The sequence below is a fragment of the Sciurus carolinensis genome, unplaced genomic scaffold (assembly GCF_902686445.1).
Source record: "Sciurus carolinensis unplaced genomic scaffold, mSciCar1.2, whole genome shotgun sequence".
NCBI classification, from domain to species: Eukaryota; Metazoa; Chordata; class Mammalia; order Rodentia; family Sciuridae; genus Sciurus; species Sciurus carolinensis.
The window spans coordinates 189,239-209,407 of record NW_025920153.1 but is presented as its reverse complement, the minus strand read 5'-3'; the positions used below and the strand labels follow the sequence as shown (position 1 = coordinate 209,407).

Sequence of the window (20,169 nt, the reverse complement as noted above, 5' to 3'; positions counted from 1 at the left end):
CATGCTTCTGGAAACAGTACGATAACACTATGGAGCTTCTCAGCTCTGGGTCCTGCAGGCAACAGGACTGTTCTATCCTGTGCAAGAGATTCCTTCTGAAGAGGACAACCCAAAAGTTGGCTTTCCCAAAGTCACCTCTTGTTACAGCATTTAATTGAGTGTCATGGCAACTGTATTTTTTAAAAACTGTTGACAGATTTGTGCTTTCTGTCTCTTGTCATTCTTTCTTTAGGACAAGTGACATTGCCATAGCCAGGTGAAGACCTGTGGAGACCATGACCAAGAAAAAAATTGCTGTGATTGGGAGTGAAGCCTGTGGACTCTCTTCTGTCAAGTGCTGCCTGGATGAAGACTTGAAATCTGTTTGCTTTGAAAGGACTGATGACATTGGAGGGCTTTGTAGGTATCAGGTAATCTCCTTGTCCATTAATACTTGAAGCCCTCCCTGCAGATGGGTGCATGCAACATTTTATCTCATGTTAGGTAATATGAGAGCTTGATAGTGACTAAACCTGATAAATTCTGCCTGTTGACTTAACATCCCCCCACCCCACATTTTATGAGGATTTCTCTTTCCCTCTCTTGGCTGCAAAATGCATTGCAAATGTCCCTTTTTTTCCTTTTCTACTGTATATAAAAACCACAGACAACATTTTCATTTCACTAGTTTTTCTGTTTTTCAGAAGAGGGAAACAATCTGGTGAAGCAGGGAGGATGAGTGACAGAAAAACATATATTAGAAAGCACAAAGGGATTAGAAAATCTAGAGTGGTTGCTTCTGATACATCTTAAACGTAAATGAGCTAGAATTACCTGCTAACAACTCCTTCCAAAAATATCCCCCTCCAATCTTCAACATTACTTTTTCTATTAAAAAAATCCAGGTATTTTTCTGACATTTCTTGTCCTTGAATAAGGTATAAAATTTGATACTATTGTTTGCTGTAAACTTCTTGCTTTGAGAAGTTCAAAGTCCTTTGTCTTCCAGATGAGGGTAGAGGGCACCTGCAAATGGGTTTTCTTGTCCTTACACATACTCAGTTTTAAAGTTAAATTGTTTTAATATGCACATCCAACCCTACAACTTATTAGTAACCATTGACAATATCATCTATTTAAATGGTATGCTTATTAAGTGCCAAAAAGTATCGGTCACCTTCATTGATCTCTAACTTGGTTTACTTTTACACTTATTTTCTGGACAAGTGAATACAATTGAGGTGTCACAGGTATATTTCACATCATAAAAACTAACACAGTTTTGGCCAGCTACTTAAAAGTGGCCTTATGACATTTCTTAGATGAACAAATGTGTTGTATCTTGGCTCTATTTTGGGAACTAATTCTGACTATAGACTTATTCACATCTAAAATGAATCCTCTTAGCAAATCCCTATACCTTTATCATAATCAGATGTGGGCTGAAAACCCTGTTAATTTGTTTTTAGTAACAGAAAATTCTGCTCTTGAAATCCAGTCACACCTTACTGTAGAGGTTAAAAGCACTGTTTTAGATTCAAAAACTGTCATTTATAAAAAGAATGGCCTTGGGCAAATCATAAAACCTCTCTGTCCACTGTTTTTTTTTTTTTTTAATCTTTTGGAAGGGATAATAGTAATACCCCCTTTGTACAGTGATCATAGTAAGTGAATGAATAATTACATCAATCACTTATAAAAGTAATATCTCTGCATATGGTTACATGTCAGTTATTATTCATGCCTAGAGCGAGACCCCCACATTTTCAGTCTCCTTAGGCATCCTAGCAAGGTTTGGCAATTACTGAACAGCAGTGAAATCAATTGAGGCAGGGATGATGTTGGAAGTGTAGACATTATTCTGCCTGATTATTAGTTCTATGGTTTTTAAACTCTAAAGGGATATGAAGTTAAAATCTGCTGAATATACAGCATGGGGATTTCTTTTTTTATAATCCTCTGGGCAAAATTTCAACACCTTATAAACTGCTTCTATAAAAAATAAACTTTCATCATGATGCTCTGACTTTTCTGACTTTTCTTAACACAGACATACCTATATGGTTCACTATTATATTTGAAAACCAAGAATGATGCCTGGCATCATTTATTTCCTACCCAATATATTTATGTTTAATAAGTGGATTTCTGAGAAGAAAGCTGTCTTGAATGGCTGCTAAGAATGTTTATGGAGCTATAGACCCTCCTTTTCACATTTTTCAGTTACATAACTGTGGAGACTAGGGTATTATAAACATCCTTTAATGGACTGAAACATATTTTGCATGTTGCTGGTGGTTACCTTGAGAACTTTTTCCTGCGATGTACTTCTCTATCAGTCTCATGATCATTATTGGGACTCTAGTTGTCCTTTCATCCCCCAAAACTTTTTTATATTTGGTTAAAGGTTTCATATGTAGAATTGATCTAAGCACTTAGAAATTCCACCTCCACTGGTAGGTGTCCAGTAAGAACATTGGGAATTCAGGGTTTCTATTTTCTCCTTTTTTGTGACAGTTCCCTGGGATTCAGTATATTTTTATTTTCTTCTCTGTTAGTACCATTTATACTTTCATATCGTGATTCCTCTTTCATTTTTCTCTCTGCCAAACAAGTGTTTTCTCAGACACAACCATTTCTACTTTCTGATTATGTTCCACCAACCAAACTGGTATTGTCTCCTTGGACAGGTGAAAACTTTCTAATAATAATTATATGAGCTCTCAAGACATTAATTTCAGTCAATTCTTGATCTCTTTATTAATATTAAGTAAGATTGATGGTAGAAAGTAGGTTGTGATATGATATATAATCAGTTTTCTTTGATGTTACCTTATGAATGAAATTACTTGAAAAGTTAATAAATTTCTTTCAAAATGCTAAGGATTTAATAAGTACTCAATGCTATAAAGTAATCTTGATATTTTTGACTCAAACTGCAGATCTAAAAATTATTAAAGCGAGCTAAACAGTGCTTTTCAAACTTTAATGTACACATGAATTACTGGAGATTCTCATGAACTAATTTGGATTATAGCAAAATTCTCCATTTCTGACAAACCCTAAGTGATATTTATGCTGATTATCAGATAACTATTTCACATAGTAAAGTTTTAAAGTATAGCAGATAGACAAATAGATGCCATGTGGGCACAATATACTATAAAATGTTACTGTTACAGTTAAATCAGAAAATTAAATAATATACACCCTTTAATAAAATATGTTTTTTAAAAAACCATAAATTTCATAATTTCTCCTCTCAAAAAAATGGCAAAAAAGAGAATAAGACAATAAATGAATTGAAAAACACTTAAAAGGATATAGTTGTCCACTTTTGCTACATATATAAGAATTAATAACTGAGAGAACATTAACAAAAAAATGATGTGAGCCCATTCATGAGATTCTGGTGGTGTCGTTCTGGCATCCCAATAAAATACTCTGCTAGGTAATATAGGAAACATGAATAGCTAAAATGTTAATTATGGCAGATACATAGTCATAACCACAATGTAAATGAATACTTTGGTTGAAATAGGTAAAATAAATAAGAAAAGACTTGAAAGGAGACTTCTGAAAATCTTATTAGCAGTCAAAAAGAAAAAAATTATGGGGCAGACAAATGAGTATGTTCAATTTTGGATTTCTAGAATAAATAATTCTTTAATAAGAGTTGGGAGAAAAATAAACCTGAATGTGGACAAATCAAACACTCTCTTTTGTGGATATTTAATGTTTTGTAATACCCACTCTCCTATTATTTATTCATTTCTGTAATACAAAGGAAGGTGAGGGTCCAAATTGGTTAAGGTGATTTTCTATAATCAAAAATAATTTAAATATAATAGATTTGAATACCTGTGGTTTGTGACATTTCAGTGACAGTATAATAGGCTGGATTTATATTGCATTATTTTATTGGATTACCACCTTAACCTAATGAAATAATTAATTGGAAAATTTTGAGGAAGCAAAAAGCTTGTTGTAGGAGGGAAGACACTGAATTAGAGAGTAATGTCATCTGAATCAGTGCTTCTTAGTTTTCATATGCATCTGACTCATTTGAGGATTTTGTTAGGTTAGTTCTGATTCAGTAAGTCTAGGGAAGGACCTAAAATTCTGCATTTCTAACATTTTCCCTAGTGATCCCCTTTGGGCTGGTCCACAGATCATACTTTGGGAAGCAAGGATCTAGAACAGTGGTTCTCAAATTTCAGTTATTTTTTCTTAAGCATTTAGCTTGTTTTCTTTTTATTTTATGAATAATGCTGACAGTAACATCTTTTAACAATAATCTTTGTTTGCAAGTCTGGATATTTCTTTATAAGGCTATGTAAGTTACAAGGATTTTTATATACATTGCAAAATTACTCAGAAAATATTGTACTGACTTATACTCTCCCTAGTACATTTTGATCTAATCCATTTTAACTCATTTAAATGACTGTTACCCAGCAATAGTAACAATGGGGTAAATAACTTATACTGGACAGAGACTTAGTACATTTTTTTGAGAGCAAAGTCTCAATATATATGAAAATTCTTGAGACTTATTCATTCAGCTGGGAAGTTCTCACTAGGAATTTCTTGTGATTGCCATCTAATGAGTGCTAAGACTGAATTTAATGTGACTACTTTTTTCACATGTTTAGAACTTTAGGTGAGATAGCTAGAGTTTCTGGGGGCTATTTGAATATTTCTCTATCCTAGATATTTTATTCCATGTGCCTAGGTTGGGCTTCCTAACAGTATTGTGGTTTCAATGTAGTTGGAGATTTTATAGTAAAAATTTAGAATATCCCCCAAAAGCCCAGGTGTTCAAGTCTTGGTATCCAGTGCAGCATTGTCCAGAGGTGGGTCTTTTGGAAAGTTATTCATTCATTAGGGTTCTGACATCATCAATGAATTAATTTATTGACAGCTGAATGGATTACTAGGCAGTGGTAGAAAGAGTAGGCAGGTGGGACATGGTTGAAAAGAAGATCATGTGTTCAGGTGGGTTACCCTTGGGGACTCTATCTTGTCCTGGGCCTCTTTCCCCAACCCCTGCTTTCTGGCTACTATGAGCTGAGAAGCTTGCCCCTGCCATACCCTTCCACCATAATTTTCTGCCTTGTCTGAAGCCAAAAGCAGTGGAGCCAAAACCTCTGAATGCATACGCCAAAATATTTCCTTCTCATTGTCAGGTATTTTGGTCACAACTACAAAAGCTAACTTCTTACATGGCTGCTAGGTTCCACCAAAGTGAGCCTTCTAAGACACCCAGGTGGAAGGTGCAAGGCTACTTATTATTTAGTATTGAAAGTCATTCAGTTTCATTTTAACTGTATACTGTTGGTCAAAAGCAAGTCATAAACATACTGAGATTCAAGGGGAAGAAACTACACAGGCACAAGTACTGGGAGATGTGTGGAGGTGGTGTACGTGTGCATTTGTTTGAATTGACATTTATTCCAGAAAATTTTCAACTGTTCACTGGCTATTTGTAAATCATAAAATTAGTTCTCAAGTTGCCATGAATACTTCTAATTTACTGCAGGAAAATCCTGAAGAAGGGAGAGTCAGTATTTACAAATTGGTGATAATCAATACTTCTAAGGAGATGATGTGCTTCAGTGACTACATCATCCCAGACCATTATCTTAACTTCATGCACAATTCCCAGGTCCTTGATTATTTCAGGATGTATGCCAAAGACTTCAACCTTTTAAAGTATATACAGTCCAAGGTAGGCAGTTTTGTGGGTGTCTTTGTGTTTGAAGTTCTTCATCAAGTAAATGAATTATGTGGCTTCATTTGCCAGTGCTTATGTGTAAATATTAGCTTGATATGCCCAATAACAAAGACTCCACTCTTTTTTCTCTCTCTAAAATACCCCTGGGAAAGTCTCTCATACATTTTGGTTGCAGACACAGAAAGACAACTGCCACCAGTATTTTCATTGTGTGCATTTCACACTTTGCTTATAATAAAGGAGATGATGGGAATAAATAGGTAAGGGAAATTTAAATCTCCCTGGTTCCACAACTTTTCCACTATTGCTTTATTCTTTTATACTTTCTGAGGCACTTTTCAATATATTATTATTTTATGTGATCACCAAAACAACCTGGTGAAGTACTTAGTGACTGGGAAATTATTGAGGAAGCAAAGAAGTTAAATCTGGTGGAGAGAGTAGAACACTGAATTAGGAAACAAAACCCTGAATTCTGGTCCTTGTTCTAACCACTAATTAACTTGTGACCTGAGATGAGTTAGTTTCTCAACTTGAATTTATCATAATTTTCTTTTTATGTAAAAGAAGATGATTGTACTGTATGACTTTTGGTTCCTTCCTTCTCTAAAGTCTGCTGTGATTTTCCCATAATTTATAATCATGACCATAAACAGATAGATCACCTCACTTAAAGCCCAAACCTTTTACCTTCTTCTGTTTAGCAACAATAATAAAATGGTAATATCTTCTGACATTTTCCAAAGCCAGTCATTTACAGCCCAATGGTGCATCTCTGATGTGTTTAAGTGACAGTTCTTGAACAAGTTTGTTACTGTACTAAGCAGTGATGATACAAAGACAAAAAAATAAATAACTTAACTAAGTAACTGTGTTTAAAGACACAGAAAATGAAGAAAATTATTATTATACATATAAGTAATAAGCGAAGTGATAAGTGCTATAGAGATCTATACATTGTAGCTCAGAAGAGGGATGGTTAACCCATCAGGGAAGATGAATCAAGTTCCAGAAAAGATTTTTAGAGAAGATAATGTCTAAACTGAGTCTTGAGTAGAAAGGAGTCTACTAAATGAAGAAGGAATAAAAGGATGATCCAAGTAGAAGCACCAGCATGTGTAAAAACACATGACAGGAACTATAAGTAGTACAGGATGGTTAAGGCTTAGTGTCTCTATTATTCAACCAAGACATTATAACTAAGGCCCTAGAATCTCATTGGAATGCATTCTTGATGTTTACTTAGAAAGGCAGAGTAACCCATATTTATTGTTTTTTTAGAAAAACTAAAAATTATACCACTATTTCCCTATCTCACAGCCTCTTTCTCTATAATTACTTGTAAAGTGGGTATATGTAAAAGGCAAAGAAAGATTCCTTTAAAAAAATAAGAGCCACTGAAATATTTTTCTGCTCTAACATGAAAGGAAGCCTCATGATCACATGTTTTAGGTTAGTCAGAGAGAACAGGATTTGGGTGTCAGAAGACATCAGAGAGTATGGGGATGTCTGGGGTTAGTGGAGAAATAGGTGTTTAGTGCATAGAATGTCACAGGAGTACAGGAGAAATTCAGCATTTATTCAGGTGCTACAATGCCTTAAGGCAGAGACTAAAATCCTCACAAATCCTACTTTTCTAGAGGCACAGGAGAGTACATTATCTGTCAACTTTATTTTACTTTATCTGCCTTATAGAAATCTTCTCATTCAGATTACAACCTCAAACAAAACTGTTCTTTAAGGAGTATGAAAATCAAATATTCTTTCAAGGTTCCTAATGATGTGATGGTACCTGTGGAATCAACCTTTTGTGCAACATTTTGCAGGATAAATCATGTCTGGGAAGATATACACTGTACTGTTTATAGTTACAGTCCCCTGTATATGTTATTTTTCTTTCAGACCACTGTGTACAGTGTGAAGAAGAGGCCTGATTTCTCTAGTTCAGGCCAATGGGAGGTGGTCACTGAGTGTGCAGGGAAAAAGAAAGTTAATGTCTTTGATGGAGTCATGCTTTGCACTGGCCATCACACTAATGCTCACTTATCCCTGGAAAGCTTTCCAGGTGAGTGACCTAACAGAAAGGAGGTTGAACCTCAAACCATACCTTTGACACTGAGGAATAGAAGATTGTGGTCTGAGTACGTTTTACCTTGGTTAGAAATAAGACTTACCCTAATTGTACATGTTCCCTTGAAAATGGGATTTGTATTATTGTCATTTGGACAATGGTAATTTTAGAGTTTAGAGGTCTTTGAACAATCATGCCACCTCATAATGCCATTTCAGTCAAGGTTGGAATACATACAGAATAGTGATCCCAAAAGATTTAATGAGGACTGAAAAATTACAGGCTGAGTAGTATCACAGCCATTATAATATCATAATGATGTTGATGTACAAAGATGTCTGCACTGTCAGTTGTATAAAATTATAGCTCACACAATTATGTATGTGGTACATAATAATACTAAACAACCATGATACTGGTTTATGTATTTACTACATTTAACATACAGTATACTGCTTCTACTTATAGAAACATTTACTGTAAAGCAGACTGCCATGTTACACCAACTAGTCTCACATGTCTCATGTTTATTGTGGGTCTTGATTGCATCAGGTGGCCACATCGAGTGACTGGCCTAAACAATCTATGCTTATGTAAGTACTTCTGTGATGTTTTCACAATAATAAAACCAACTTACAGCAAATTTTTGAGAACGTATATGTTTCTGACAAGTAGAACATGATTGTATTTAGTTTTACAATGACTTTGGTCTTTGTAGGGATCAAAAAGAAAGACTGTGGAACTCGTACACAGCATTTGTTCAGATGTGGCATTTTTCAGTGATTGAGGAAACAAAAAATATTGAGTTCTAAGGGTTAAATGAAAACTTGAATAATTTAGTTTCAGTTTGGGGCCTGAACTTTCTTTTTCTAAAAAATGCACTTTACATATATCCTCGAGTATACAGAAACATATATACTCTAATTGAAATGGGAGTATGTATCTAAGGGAATGAAAAGACACAAGAGAATGGTAGTTTTCTGAGGCAGTTTGGCTTTGTGAGTCTGCAATTACAAAATACATACTACTTATGATAAAGGAATCACAAGTTACTATTCCGGGACTATGGAAGAAAAAATAAGCAAATGTATTCAGAATGACAAGAATAGCTGAATAAAAGGAGATCATATGGAGAATATGTGCTTCAACTTTAAATTCTACAAAAGAATGATTTCACAAATAAAATCCATAATATAAACTATCATCCAAAATTATTTTATTTTCTCTTGCAGGAATTGAGAAGTTCAAAGGACAGTACTTCCATAGGCAAGACTAAAAAAATCCAGAGGCATTGGCTGGAAAAAGTCTTTATAATTGTTGGGAATTCTGGAGGAGATCTGGCTGTAGAGATTAGCTACACAGCCAAGCAGGTTTGAGTCAATGATTTACTTTGCTTCATTCTATCTTCAGTCTTATCAAGAAGGTAGACTCAACAGAGTATGGATGGCTGCACATCATCCATCAGTACTAGTGGCAAATATGGGGCTTGGTTTCATTGCCTCAATTGGCATCATGATTGATGCTATTGGAGGGGCATGATTACTGGTTAGAGTTCCACTATTCAGTTGGCTTTATACTAAGGAATAAGTTCACTGCTTCAGGCTGCACTCAGAATCCCAGTTAGGGCTGGAGCTGTAGCTCAGTGGCAAAGTGCTGACCTGGCATGTGTGAGGCACTGGGTTCCATCCTTAGCACCACAGAAAAATAAGCAAATAAAACAAAGGCATACTGTCCATCTACAATTACAAACAAATTTTTTTAATGAATCCTAGTTAGCTTCTCCCTGGCTTTGATGAAGACCAGGTATTTGCTGGAAGAGTTTGTGTAAATGCAATATTGAGAGTGTGAATTGTCCATTGGCCAGAAGAAATGCCATGTTCTCACATAAAGGAAGGTGCATTTTGGTAATTAAAAACTTTTACTTAACAGAATGGTAGGTGAGTTTCCTTTTTGCCACTCAAATGGAAAAAAAAAGAAGCAATCTAATCTTTCCAAAACCATATGGATATTAGCACTTACCCACTGAGCCACTTCCCCAGCCCTTTTTATATTTTATTTAGAAACACTCACTGAGTTGATTAGGGGCTTGCTAAATTGCTGAGACTGGCTTTGATCCTCCAACCTCAACCTCTGGAGTCACTGGTATTATAGGCATGCACCACTGAGCCCAGCCTATTCCATGATTTTTAATGAGTCCTACAAGTGGTAAGTGCTAGTGAAGTTCAGAGGAGGAGAGAGAATTCTCAGCCTGATTGGTCAGTGATGTTTTCATAGAGGAAGCCAACTTGATCTGAATCTTAAAAATGAATGGACTGAGGAGAATTTAAAAGAGGAGAACTTTTCAAGCACATTAACTTTAAACAGAAAGATTGTGGTGGATCACAGTGAGATATATTCTTGGACAGTGTTTGGGAAGGAAAATGGCAGAAAAAAATTTAAAAGGATTATACAGAACTAAAATGCCATACTAGTGAGTTTGAACTTAATCTTAAATAAAGGGGGAGTGCTTTCAGATTGTGAGCCAGAATGATAAAAGTAAACAATATTTTCCATCCCTTAGGTATTCCTCAGCACCAGGAGTGGGGCTTGGATCCTGATTCATGTAGGGGACCATGGATATCCTTTTGATGTGGTACACTTTTCTCAACTTAAACATCTTATATCAAAGATATGTGGCCAAGCATTAATAAAGACATTTTTTTGAAAAAAGTATGAGTCAAAGATTTGATTTTAAAATGTTTGGCCTGATGCCTAAACACAGGTATGTTCTCAGGATGGGAATGGAGTTGATAACAGCTAAGATACAAGAACAAGGATTGTTCACACAGGCTAACAGAGCTATCTCTATCCATACAATCAGAAAATCAAGAGAATTTGAAATTCAATTTTTACCTTATCGACCACAAAAGAATAAGATCTGCTGGTCTAAAGGATTTCTGTCACTTATTCTCATTGACATTAACATTTTTTTTATTCTGTCAGGTATCAGTTCTTTTTATATTATGCCCAACAACAACAAAAAGGTAGTACAGGGCAGTGCATCATTCAATCAGTCAATAAATATGGGGCACCTGTTGTAAGCAAGGCATCACATTGGGCATGAAATACAGAGAGAAAAGACATGATAATACAAATAATACATTACCTTTTTTGAAGAGTTTTTAAAGACAAGCACAGTGATGAATTATATGTATTATCTCATTTAACCCTCACAAATGGCCCTGGGGTCCATACCTTTTTTAATGTCCATTTTACAGATTAAAAAAATTGAAACTAAGAGAAACTAAGTAATTTGCCCCAGGCACACATGAGTAACAAATGGAAGACTTCAGAATGGATCTTACCTTAAAAATATAAATGAGAAGACAGACAAAAGGGTATGACAAAAAAAACGCATAGGATGAAGAGTATAAAGAATGATGTTCTCATACAGCCAGGAGGACCATTGTAAAATCATTTCTATATACAAACTTTAAATATTTTTTTCTAACTTCTCATTTTTGAAAATGTTCAGATCTACAGAAAAGCAGTTCAATAATAAATACATTGAACATTCATATATCTTTTACCTAGATTCACCTATCAAAGATGGCCGTATTTGCTTTTTCTGTTTTCCCTTTTAGAAGATAGAAATATTCAAACAAAATGTAGCATGCATACATACTTAAGAATATTTTTAAAGTAAGTCAAAATCATTAATATATACCTCAGAAAAAGGCCACTCCATTATATACCATAATATAATTATCACATTTGGAAAATTTAACATTGATAAAATACATTATCTATTTTCCACAGATGTCCTAATAATATTCTTTTCTTTTTCCTTTGGGTAATAGGGATTGAACCCAGTCACTTTACCACTGTGTTACATTTCCAGCCTTTGTGTTTTTTTAGATAGGGTCTTACTAAGTTGTTTAGGGACTTGCTAAATTTCCTCAGCAATTTGAAATTAATTAGAGAGATGATACTTGGATGCTGTGTTTCCCAACAAATTTTCATTTAGTTATTTAAGCATGAATATATTTTATAGTTGCAAAACAAACTGAGAAGTTATGGAATAATAAGATGTAGATAAATAGTGTCAGCATGTAGCATTCTAATTATAATATCTTAGAATAGCAAAAGGCACATTGTAGCCTGTGACCTGCACATAGTCTGATATATCTAGAACATATGGCAAAGGTAGAAGAGTAGTTGAATATATATCTAAGTCTATCAGGTAAGAAACTTTTTGTATGCTCTGCTAAATAAAAAGTTTGTGGGTTGGGGATTTAGTTCAGTGGCAGAGCACTTGCCTAGAATTTAAGCAAGTGAGTGATATAATAATAAATCTGTAATAAAAGTATTGTAGAACGACCACAGTACCTGACCCAATAATATTCTTCCTAGTTTTTTATTTTTGTTTCTAAATTGAGAATCCTAAAACCATGTTTACTTGCCTTTCTATTATAAGGCAAATGGTATAGAAGGCCAATAGGAAGGGAGTCCTAAAGACAACTGTAATAGTTCAGGAGAGATAGGGAGGAAGCAAAACTATTCTGAGTAATCTTCCTTTTTAAGGGATAAAGAGTACAGGCTTGATAAGCAAATATGAGACAGCTTTGTGATTTGATCATCTATGTAAATGGTGGTACTGCTAGTGAAAGGGAATAGGTTTAGAAAGAAAAATGAAATCATGAGGTTGGGATGCAGAAAAGAATCTTCCTAAAGGTTAGAATCAAAGCTAATTAAATTCAACAAATCAAGGATAGTTGTAAACCATACACTATTTCTGAGGCTAGGCCAGGAAGATAATGGAATGAGGACTGTCAGAGCTCACTGACTTAAAATTCAGAAATTAAGACTGTTTTACAGTTTTGGTTAGGAGAACTAGAAAAAAAACTTTGAGGTTTGGGATAGTAGACTCAGTATGAGTCAGCAGAGGATAAGGCTTCAAAAAGGCATGATTAAATTTAGCATCATCAAAAAATTATTATGTCCCAGAACACATAATTGTTTTCTAAACTGATCAGACTACCACCTGAAAACATTATAAAAGTGAAACTGGAATTCATTGAACAAGAAGAGAGATAATGATTTAAGGAATGTGAAAACATATCATTTGAAATACAGATTAATTTGCTGGAGAAGTTTAGGCAAAAGAAGTTAAGATCTGAGGGAGGTCTGAGCTTTCCCTTCAAATATTAGAAGGAATAACCTACTTAGTAGGGCAAAGAGTCAAACTAGAACCAAGGAGTGAAATGTTTAGGGTTGCATAATATCAGCTTAAAATTAAAAAATAAAAAAGACAAGACCTTTTCCTTTTTTGTCCACATAAAGGTTTATTCTTAATTTGTTGTTTTTAGATATACATGACAGTAAGGTGTATTTTGACATATTATACATACATGGTGTGCAACCCATTCCAATTTGGATCCCATTCTTGTGGTTGAACATGATGTGGAGTTACACTGCTCTTGTATTCATATATAAGCATAGGAATGTTATGTCTAATTCATTCTACTGTCTTTCCCATTCTCATCCCTCCTCCTTTTCTTCATTCCCCTTTGTCTAATTCAGTGAACATCCATACTTTTCCTCCCTACCCTCCACTGTTGTGAGCTATCATCCACATATCAGAGAGTACTTTGGCCCTTTTTTTCTTGGGAATGGTTAATTTCTTTTTTAAAATATTTTTTTGGTGTAGATGGACATAATATCTTTATATTATTCATTTTTTATGTGGTGTTGAGGATCAAACCCAGGACCTCACACATTCTAACCAAGCACTCAAACATTGAGCCACAACTCTACTCCTGATTTATTTCACTTAGCATGATATTCTCCAGTTCCATCCATTTACTGCAAATGCCATAATTTTATTCTTCTTTGTGGCTGAGTAATATTTCATTCATATTCATTTTCTTTATCTAGTCATCTTTTGAAGGGCACCAAGTTTGGTTCCATAGCTTTGCTATCATGAATTGAGTGCTATAAATATTGATGTGGCTGTGTCACTGTAGTCTGCTTATTTTAAGTCCTTTGGGTATAAACCAAGGAGTGGGATAACTGGGTCAAATGGTGGTTCCATTCCAAGTTTTCTGAGGAATCTCCATACTGCTTTCTACAGTGGTTGCACCAGTTTGCAGTCCACCAGCAATGTATGAGTGAGCATTTTCCCCTACATCCTTGCCAATGTTTACTGTTACTTGTATTCTTGATATATTTCTGACTGAGATGAACTCTCAGTATAGTTTTATTTGTATTTCTCTCATTATTAGAGATGTTGACCATTTTTCATATTTTTTGACCATTTGCATTCCTTCTGTGAGGTGCCTGTTTGGTTCCTTTGCCCATTTATTAATTGAGTTTTTGGGGATTTTTAGTATTAAGTTTTTTGAGTTCTTTTATATCCTGGAGATTAATGCTCTGAGATGTAGATGGTAAAAATTTTCTACCATTCTGAGAGCTCTTTTGATTGTTTTCTTTGTGTGAAGTAGCTTTTTATTTGATACCATTCCATTTATTGATTCTTGATTTTACTTCTGCTTTAGGAGTCTTAAGGAGGATATAGGCTCCTAAGCTGACATGATAGAGAGTTGGGCCTAATTTTTCTTCTACTAGGGGCAGGGTTTTTAGTCTAATGCCCAGATCAACAAAACGTTTTCATGGGCAGCCTCTGAAATTGTGAGAAATCCAAACATAATAGCAAAACAATGTCACATGGCTTGATGGCCATTTGTAAAGAGGTGAATGGAGGAGAGTTAAGTCTCAAAATAGAGAGAAGTCAGATGACCTTGAAATTTTTTCTAAAGAAGAAATTCTCTGATCCTGTAATTATTATAATAAAATTTGTTATCATTACTAGTATTTAATTAAAACTATTCAGTGTTTTCATTGGAATTATAGCTTACTCTTTACTAGTGAGATCCTCATGATGTCAGAGGGAAAAATATAGTGCTATATAGTTAATAGGTAAAAACCATCTTTCTAAATGTCTGACATTTCTTAATTTCTTACAGTCTATGCAGTAGATCATGTACTATTTAAGAGCAGTGGACCACCAAATGCAAGGTCCCATGGTTGGCTTAATTCAAGTCATACTAAATGGATATTTTAATTAGATCAATTAAGTAAGGTGAGAAAAATTCATTAACATAGGCCATAGCATCTTAGTATGCTTGAAGCATACTCTTATTCCATGGACTCATTCCATGCCCAAGTAACTTGTGAAGAGAAATTGGAAACATGAGTATTTGGAAGAATCTGTATTATGGGTATGAGAGTAGGTGATCTGAAGGAAAATGTACAAAAATTTCAGGTTCTTATGGTAGCAGAATCCTAGCACACATTCTTCCAGCTTTTGCAAAAAAGAAATCTTCAAAGAATCCCTATGACTTTACCAAACTTGCAACAGATACCCTGAGTTTTTTATTCTAGCCATGAATTACCTGCCTACCTACCAAATTCTTGTCTTTCTCATCCCTGAATTTTATCTTCACTAAGTTTATCTTTGACCTAGTTTCTCCTAGTCTTTCAAGCCTGCCCAGTTCAGTCTGTCCTCTTCTTTGGTCTGTAGTTCCTCTACTAAATTCCATTTTCCTTCTTCCTTCATTCTCTGGAATTATTGCCCTCTTGTCAAGGGAAATATTCCACCCTTTTCTGTAACACTGAACCCACATTCTTGCCATGAATGAAATCAAGTTTCTTTGTTCTTTGCCTATTTTGGAGTCTCACAAGGGTCCTTTCATTCAGCAACTTTCTTTCCTTGAAAACCATATCAAGTTATACCAATTCTTTGTATTACCAGAAGGTATAATGTCATAGGATGACATTTAGGTTCCACCACAGATTGGTCTAACCTGCTTTTTCAGGTTCATTTTTTATTAGTCTTTACCACACATCAAGTCTTTTAGAAGCACTGGATGACTTACTCACTAAGTAACAATATAGCAGATATCCTTTTAACCAGAGCTTTTGTTTCTGATGTTCTCTTCTTAGTATGCTCTCCCTTTACTTTCTGTTTATATAGGACAAACCTATGCATATTTTCTCCCTCCTTTATTAGTATATTGAAAGCTCTTTAAATAATCATGTTTATTTAGCTTTCTATTCCAAGGCTAGACCAATGCCTAGCACATAGAAGGTATCTAATAAATGTCACTTCTAATGAATACAGTATGGCCTTCAAGCAAATGAAGTTCTGAATTCTGTAGTACAAACTTCATAAGATCTCAGGTTATCAAGTGCCTTGGCCAATTTCTCTTCATGTTAAAAGGCTGAACTTGTCTGGAACACCAGTATGGCAGTCATTTCTCTTTTCTCTTGTAACATTATAACAAAATGTGCAGGGCAAGTCAGGATTATTTCAGAAAATCAGGATTACACAAATACAATATGCCTTACTCCTGAGAGTAGACCTTGAAAGACTCATTACCATAGAACTTAATTTAGGCTCTCTTCATTCCCACATTGTCTTGGGACCCTGGGAAAATAAACTTCAATTTTTCATTGTTCTTCAACAACATTGTTCAGCAAACATTTACTTATCTCTCAGTGTATATGATCTCCTAGGTGTAGAAAAAAAACAGCAAAACAGAAAATCCCTATTTTTATGGAACTCAGAGTCATAGAAGGAAGACAGGCAAGAAACATTTAATGTGTTCATTCAATTCACAGATATTTACTGCATCCTAAGCAGATGGTCTAGTAACAAAGTAGAGGAGCTACTATGGGAACAGTGGCCAACAAGTACCCAATTCTTCCATGACTATACATTAAAAGAAAAAGGAAATTTTGATATATGAGTGGGAATATCACCAATATTTATATAAAGTTAGGGGAAAATGACAGTAAATTGAGTTCTGAGTATTACAAGTAATTGAGAATGTTGGGAAATAATGTTATAGAAATTAAGGAAAATGAAGTCAGGGGTATTCATAGAGGTGATATCAAGAAAGTTCTTGGCTGCCATGCAAGTAATTTTTTTTAAATGTACGCTATAGAGAACCACTAAAAGATTTTAATTGGGACAGGGGAACTGAAGTCAGATTTGCAAAGTAGAATACATGTTAGAGGGAGTAAAATGGAAACATCAGTCCAAGTAAGACCTCATGAAGCCTTTAAACCAAAGTAAAGGCAATGTAAATGAATAGGAGGAGACAAACTTGAATGAAACTTCATAGGAACTTTTAAAAGGATTTGGTGGCAGAACACATTTGGGGATAAGAGAGAAAAGAATCTGCCCAGGTGCTGTGCCATTATTGTAAGCTAGGAATATAAAAAGGGGGAAAAGATTTGGAGGGAAATAAGAAATATGATACAATATTGTGGCGAGCCGCCTCACCACCATGATAAGATGGCGCTGGTTTCCTGAAGTGCTTTCTAGGTAAACAAGCCCATATTTGGTTGAGCTAACTGTTGCAAGTGGGAGCACCTATGAACATAGGCCAAGTGGCAGGAGTAGATTGGCTATTGCAAGAGTATAAAAGTGTATGAATTCGGCTCAAGAGAAAGAAGAAGAAAAACCATGGTTTATAATAATAAGGTCCTTATTAAATTGCTGAAGGAAGATTCCTGTGTCGTGCTTTCTTGCGGGCGAGGGACACGACACAATATGTGTCTAAACAAGATAATACTGAAAGTTAATTAATTCAATGAGAACTGCATCACAGAATGTTGTAAATATATTTGTCCATCAAATCTTAACAGATTTTTGTTATTGTTTATGAACTGACTCTCTGTCACCACCAAAAAATCTCTATCCCCTCCTCCTCCTTATAGTTTCAAGCTAATAAATGCAAAATTTACTTGCATTCATTTACTCCCTCTGACATATTTTCTAAATTGCAAATCTGATTTGAGTTCTCTTCCAGTCAAAATCCTTCAGTGGTTTTCTATGACCTACATTAAATGCAAACTTCTTGCAGCCAAGAAATTTCTTGATATCACCTCTATGAATACCCTGTAAGAAATAATTGGAAATAAACTCTCAAAATGTATTTCTTGAGCATCATAAAAGACCTGTGATTAATTTCAAAGGAACTATTCCCTTTTTTTCTTATTCATTTATGCATAATAATTTCTGTAGCTAAAACGAGAAAAGACATCAAAAGAACAGAGTAAGCTCTGAGTATTGAATTTCTGACTTCTGTGATTTGGGAGGTGCATATCAGGGTAGTTAATGCAGCGTGCCCAGAAAAGGGCAACTAGAATGTCAGAAAATATAAAACCTGTTATATAAGGAACCTGTGCTGGTTAGCCAGATAATGAGAAAATTAAAGTAGTTATGACAGGTGCTTTTCATATATTTTAAGACCTGTCACGTGTTGAAATTCATTTCTGTGGCTCCAGAAGGAAGAGCTAGTTCCAATGATGCAAGTAGAATAGAAGTAGATTTGGAGATCAGCACAAAAAATAATGTTCCAGCAACTACAACATCAATTATATCATCTCCTTAGATGGCAGTGAGATCTCCAAGACCAGAGACTTTTAAGGAGGAATGAGATGATCACTTGATATTGTATTGTAGAAAGAAGAATTGGACTGAGTAAGACACATTCCTGTACTGAAATTCTACTTTTCAGAATTTTATAGAGTAACACTTTAGGATTGTGGCTTAAATTTTCTCCATGGCAGAGTCTACATATCTGATAATAAGACTATATATCTGGGCAAAGGCTAATTGTTTGAGCTAGAGTTGTTTATATGAACTTAAATGTGATTCTGCTTTTGTCTAGCCATGTCCTTGGTGTTAGATCCTACTACAGGAACTGTTTGCACATTAATACTTAAATTTATTTGTCAAGATTGGGTATTATGAGTTACCTTTGGCCTTACACTTCACACAAACTCCTATCTAATAAAAGAGAATAGAAGGTGAGGCTTATCTTCCATAGAACTTTAGTATAAAATATGATTGAGAATTTGTTTACTTCCTTTACCTTTCCATTGTATAAAAGACATTTGTTATTAAGATACCTGTGTAGGTGAATTTCTCCAGTCCTCTCCTTTTTAGAGATGGTGTTTTATTACATTGCTCAGACTGATTGAACCCCTGGACTCAAATTATCCTCCTACTTCAGCCTCCCAAGTGTTGGGATTGCAGGATGTGTCACCACATCCAACTTGCCTTTGACCTTGTATCTCATTTTCCATGTGCTTTTAAGACCATTTGTCACTTCCATGTGTCCATATTTCATTTACCAAATCAAAGACTATGTTAGGGAGGAGCCAGATATTTGTTGGAAAGCAGAGTACACTAATCATGTTAAGACAAAGCAGAATAAAGTAAGCTATACATATTGATACAGGAGAATATTCTTTATCTGAAATGCTTAGGACGACAGGTGTTTTGAACTTCATGTATTTTCAGAGTTTGAAATATTTGCATATATATAATGGCCTATCTTGGAGATGGAACCCAAATCTAAATATAAAATTTACTTATTTTTCATATGTACCTTATAAACATAGCAATAAGGTAATTTTATACAATAGTTTTAATGTACCTGTTTTTTGACAGTGAGCTATCACATAAGGTCAAGTGCTGAATTTTCTACTTGTGGCATCTTGTCAGTGTTCAAATAGTATTGAGGTTTGGAACATTTCAGATTTCTGTTTTTCCAATTAGGTATGCTCTACTTATTATATTTTGTTGGTGGCAGGATCAGGTAATCAAGCAACAAACTATAATCTCTTTTGGTACAGAAAATTATTCTATATTTCTTTGAATTTCTCATAACACAGTAATTGTTAATAGGATCATTGTTTTTAACTGAGATAATTTACACTCAAATTTTAATTTTTTTTTTCTTAAGGGCTAAAGAAATTTTCCTCACAAAGTGAAATGATGACAGGTATAAGTAAAATTCAAGAGGAAATGGCAAAAAGATAAGAAATTCTCCCAGGATTATGTATGGTAACTCTTTCTACATATTTCTCAATACAAACAATATTTTACTACAGTTCAGTTTGCTCTTGTTAATTTGAGAATTCCAATTAAAAATGGAACAATATTGGTGACAACTGAATGGGGAAATATCACTAACAGTTTCAATGCAAATGAGAAAGGAGAGAAAACTCAAGAAAAGGGTATAAAGACTATGTTTAGGACTTAAAAGAAAAGTTAAGTAGAAAAAACTCACGGAGAAAAAAGTTAGGTATGTTATTTTGGGAGGAATTACTTCAAGCAGTAATAGAGCTGCCAAAGGAAGGAAGAGTATGGTGAATTAAGGATAATTTCAAATCTGTTAGGTAGATTTACAAATCTGAAGTGACTGCTTTGCTGGTTATAATCAGGTGAATAGAACATTCAGGTTAGACTGGCTTGGAGCATGAAAAGTTCATGTGACATGGAAAGGTAATAACATCAGCTGGCTGCTTAGTGCTTTGGTGAACG

The 20,169-nt window shown here is 34.7% G+C and overlaps 1 pseudogene; it reads left to right on the top strand.

Moving 5' to 3' along the window:
* The first annotated feature begins 265 nt into the window (after positions 1 to 265).
* On the top strand, positions 266 to 19,616 carry LOC124974546 (flavin-containing monooxygenase 5-like; annotated as a pseudogene).
* Positions 19,617 to 20,169: the final 553 nt, after the last annotated feature.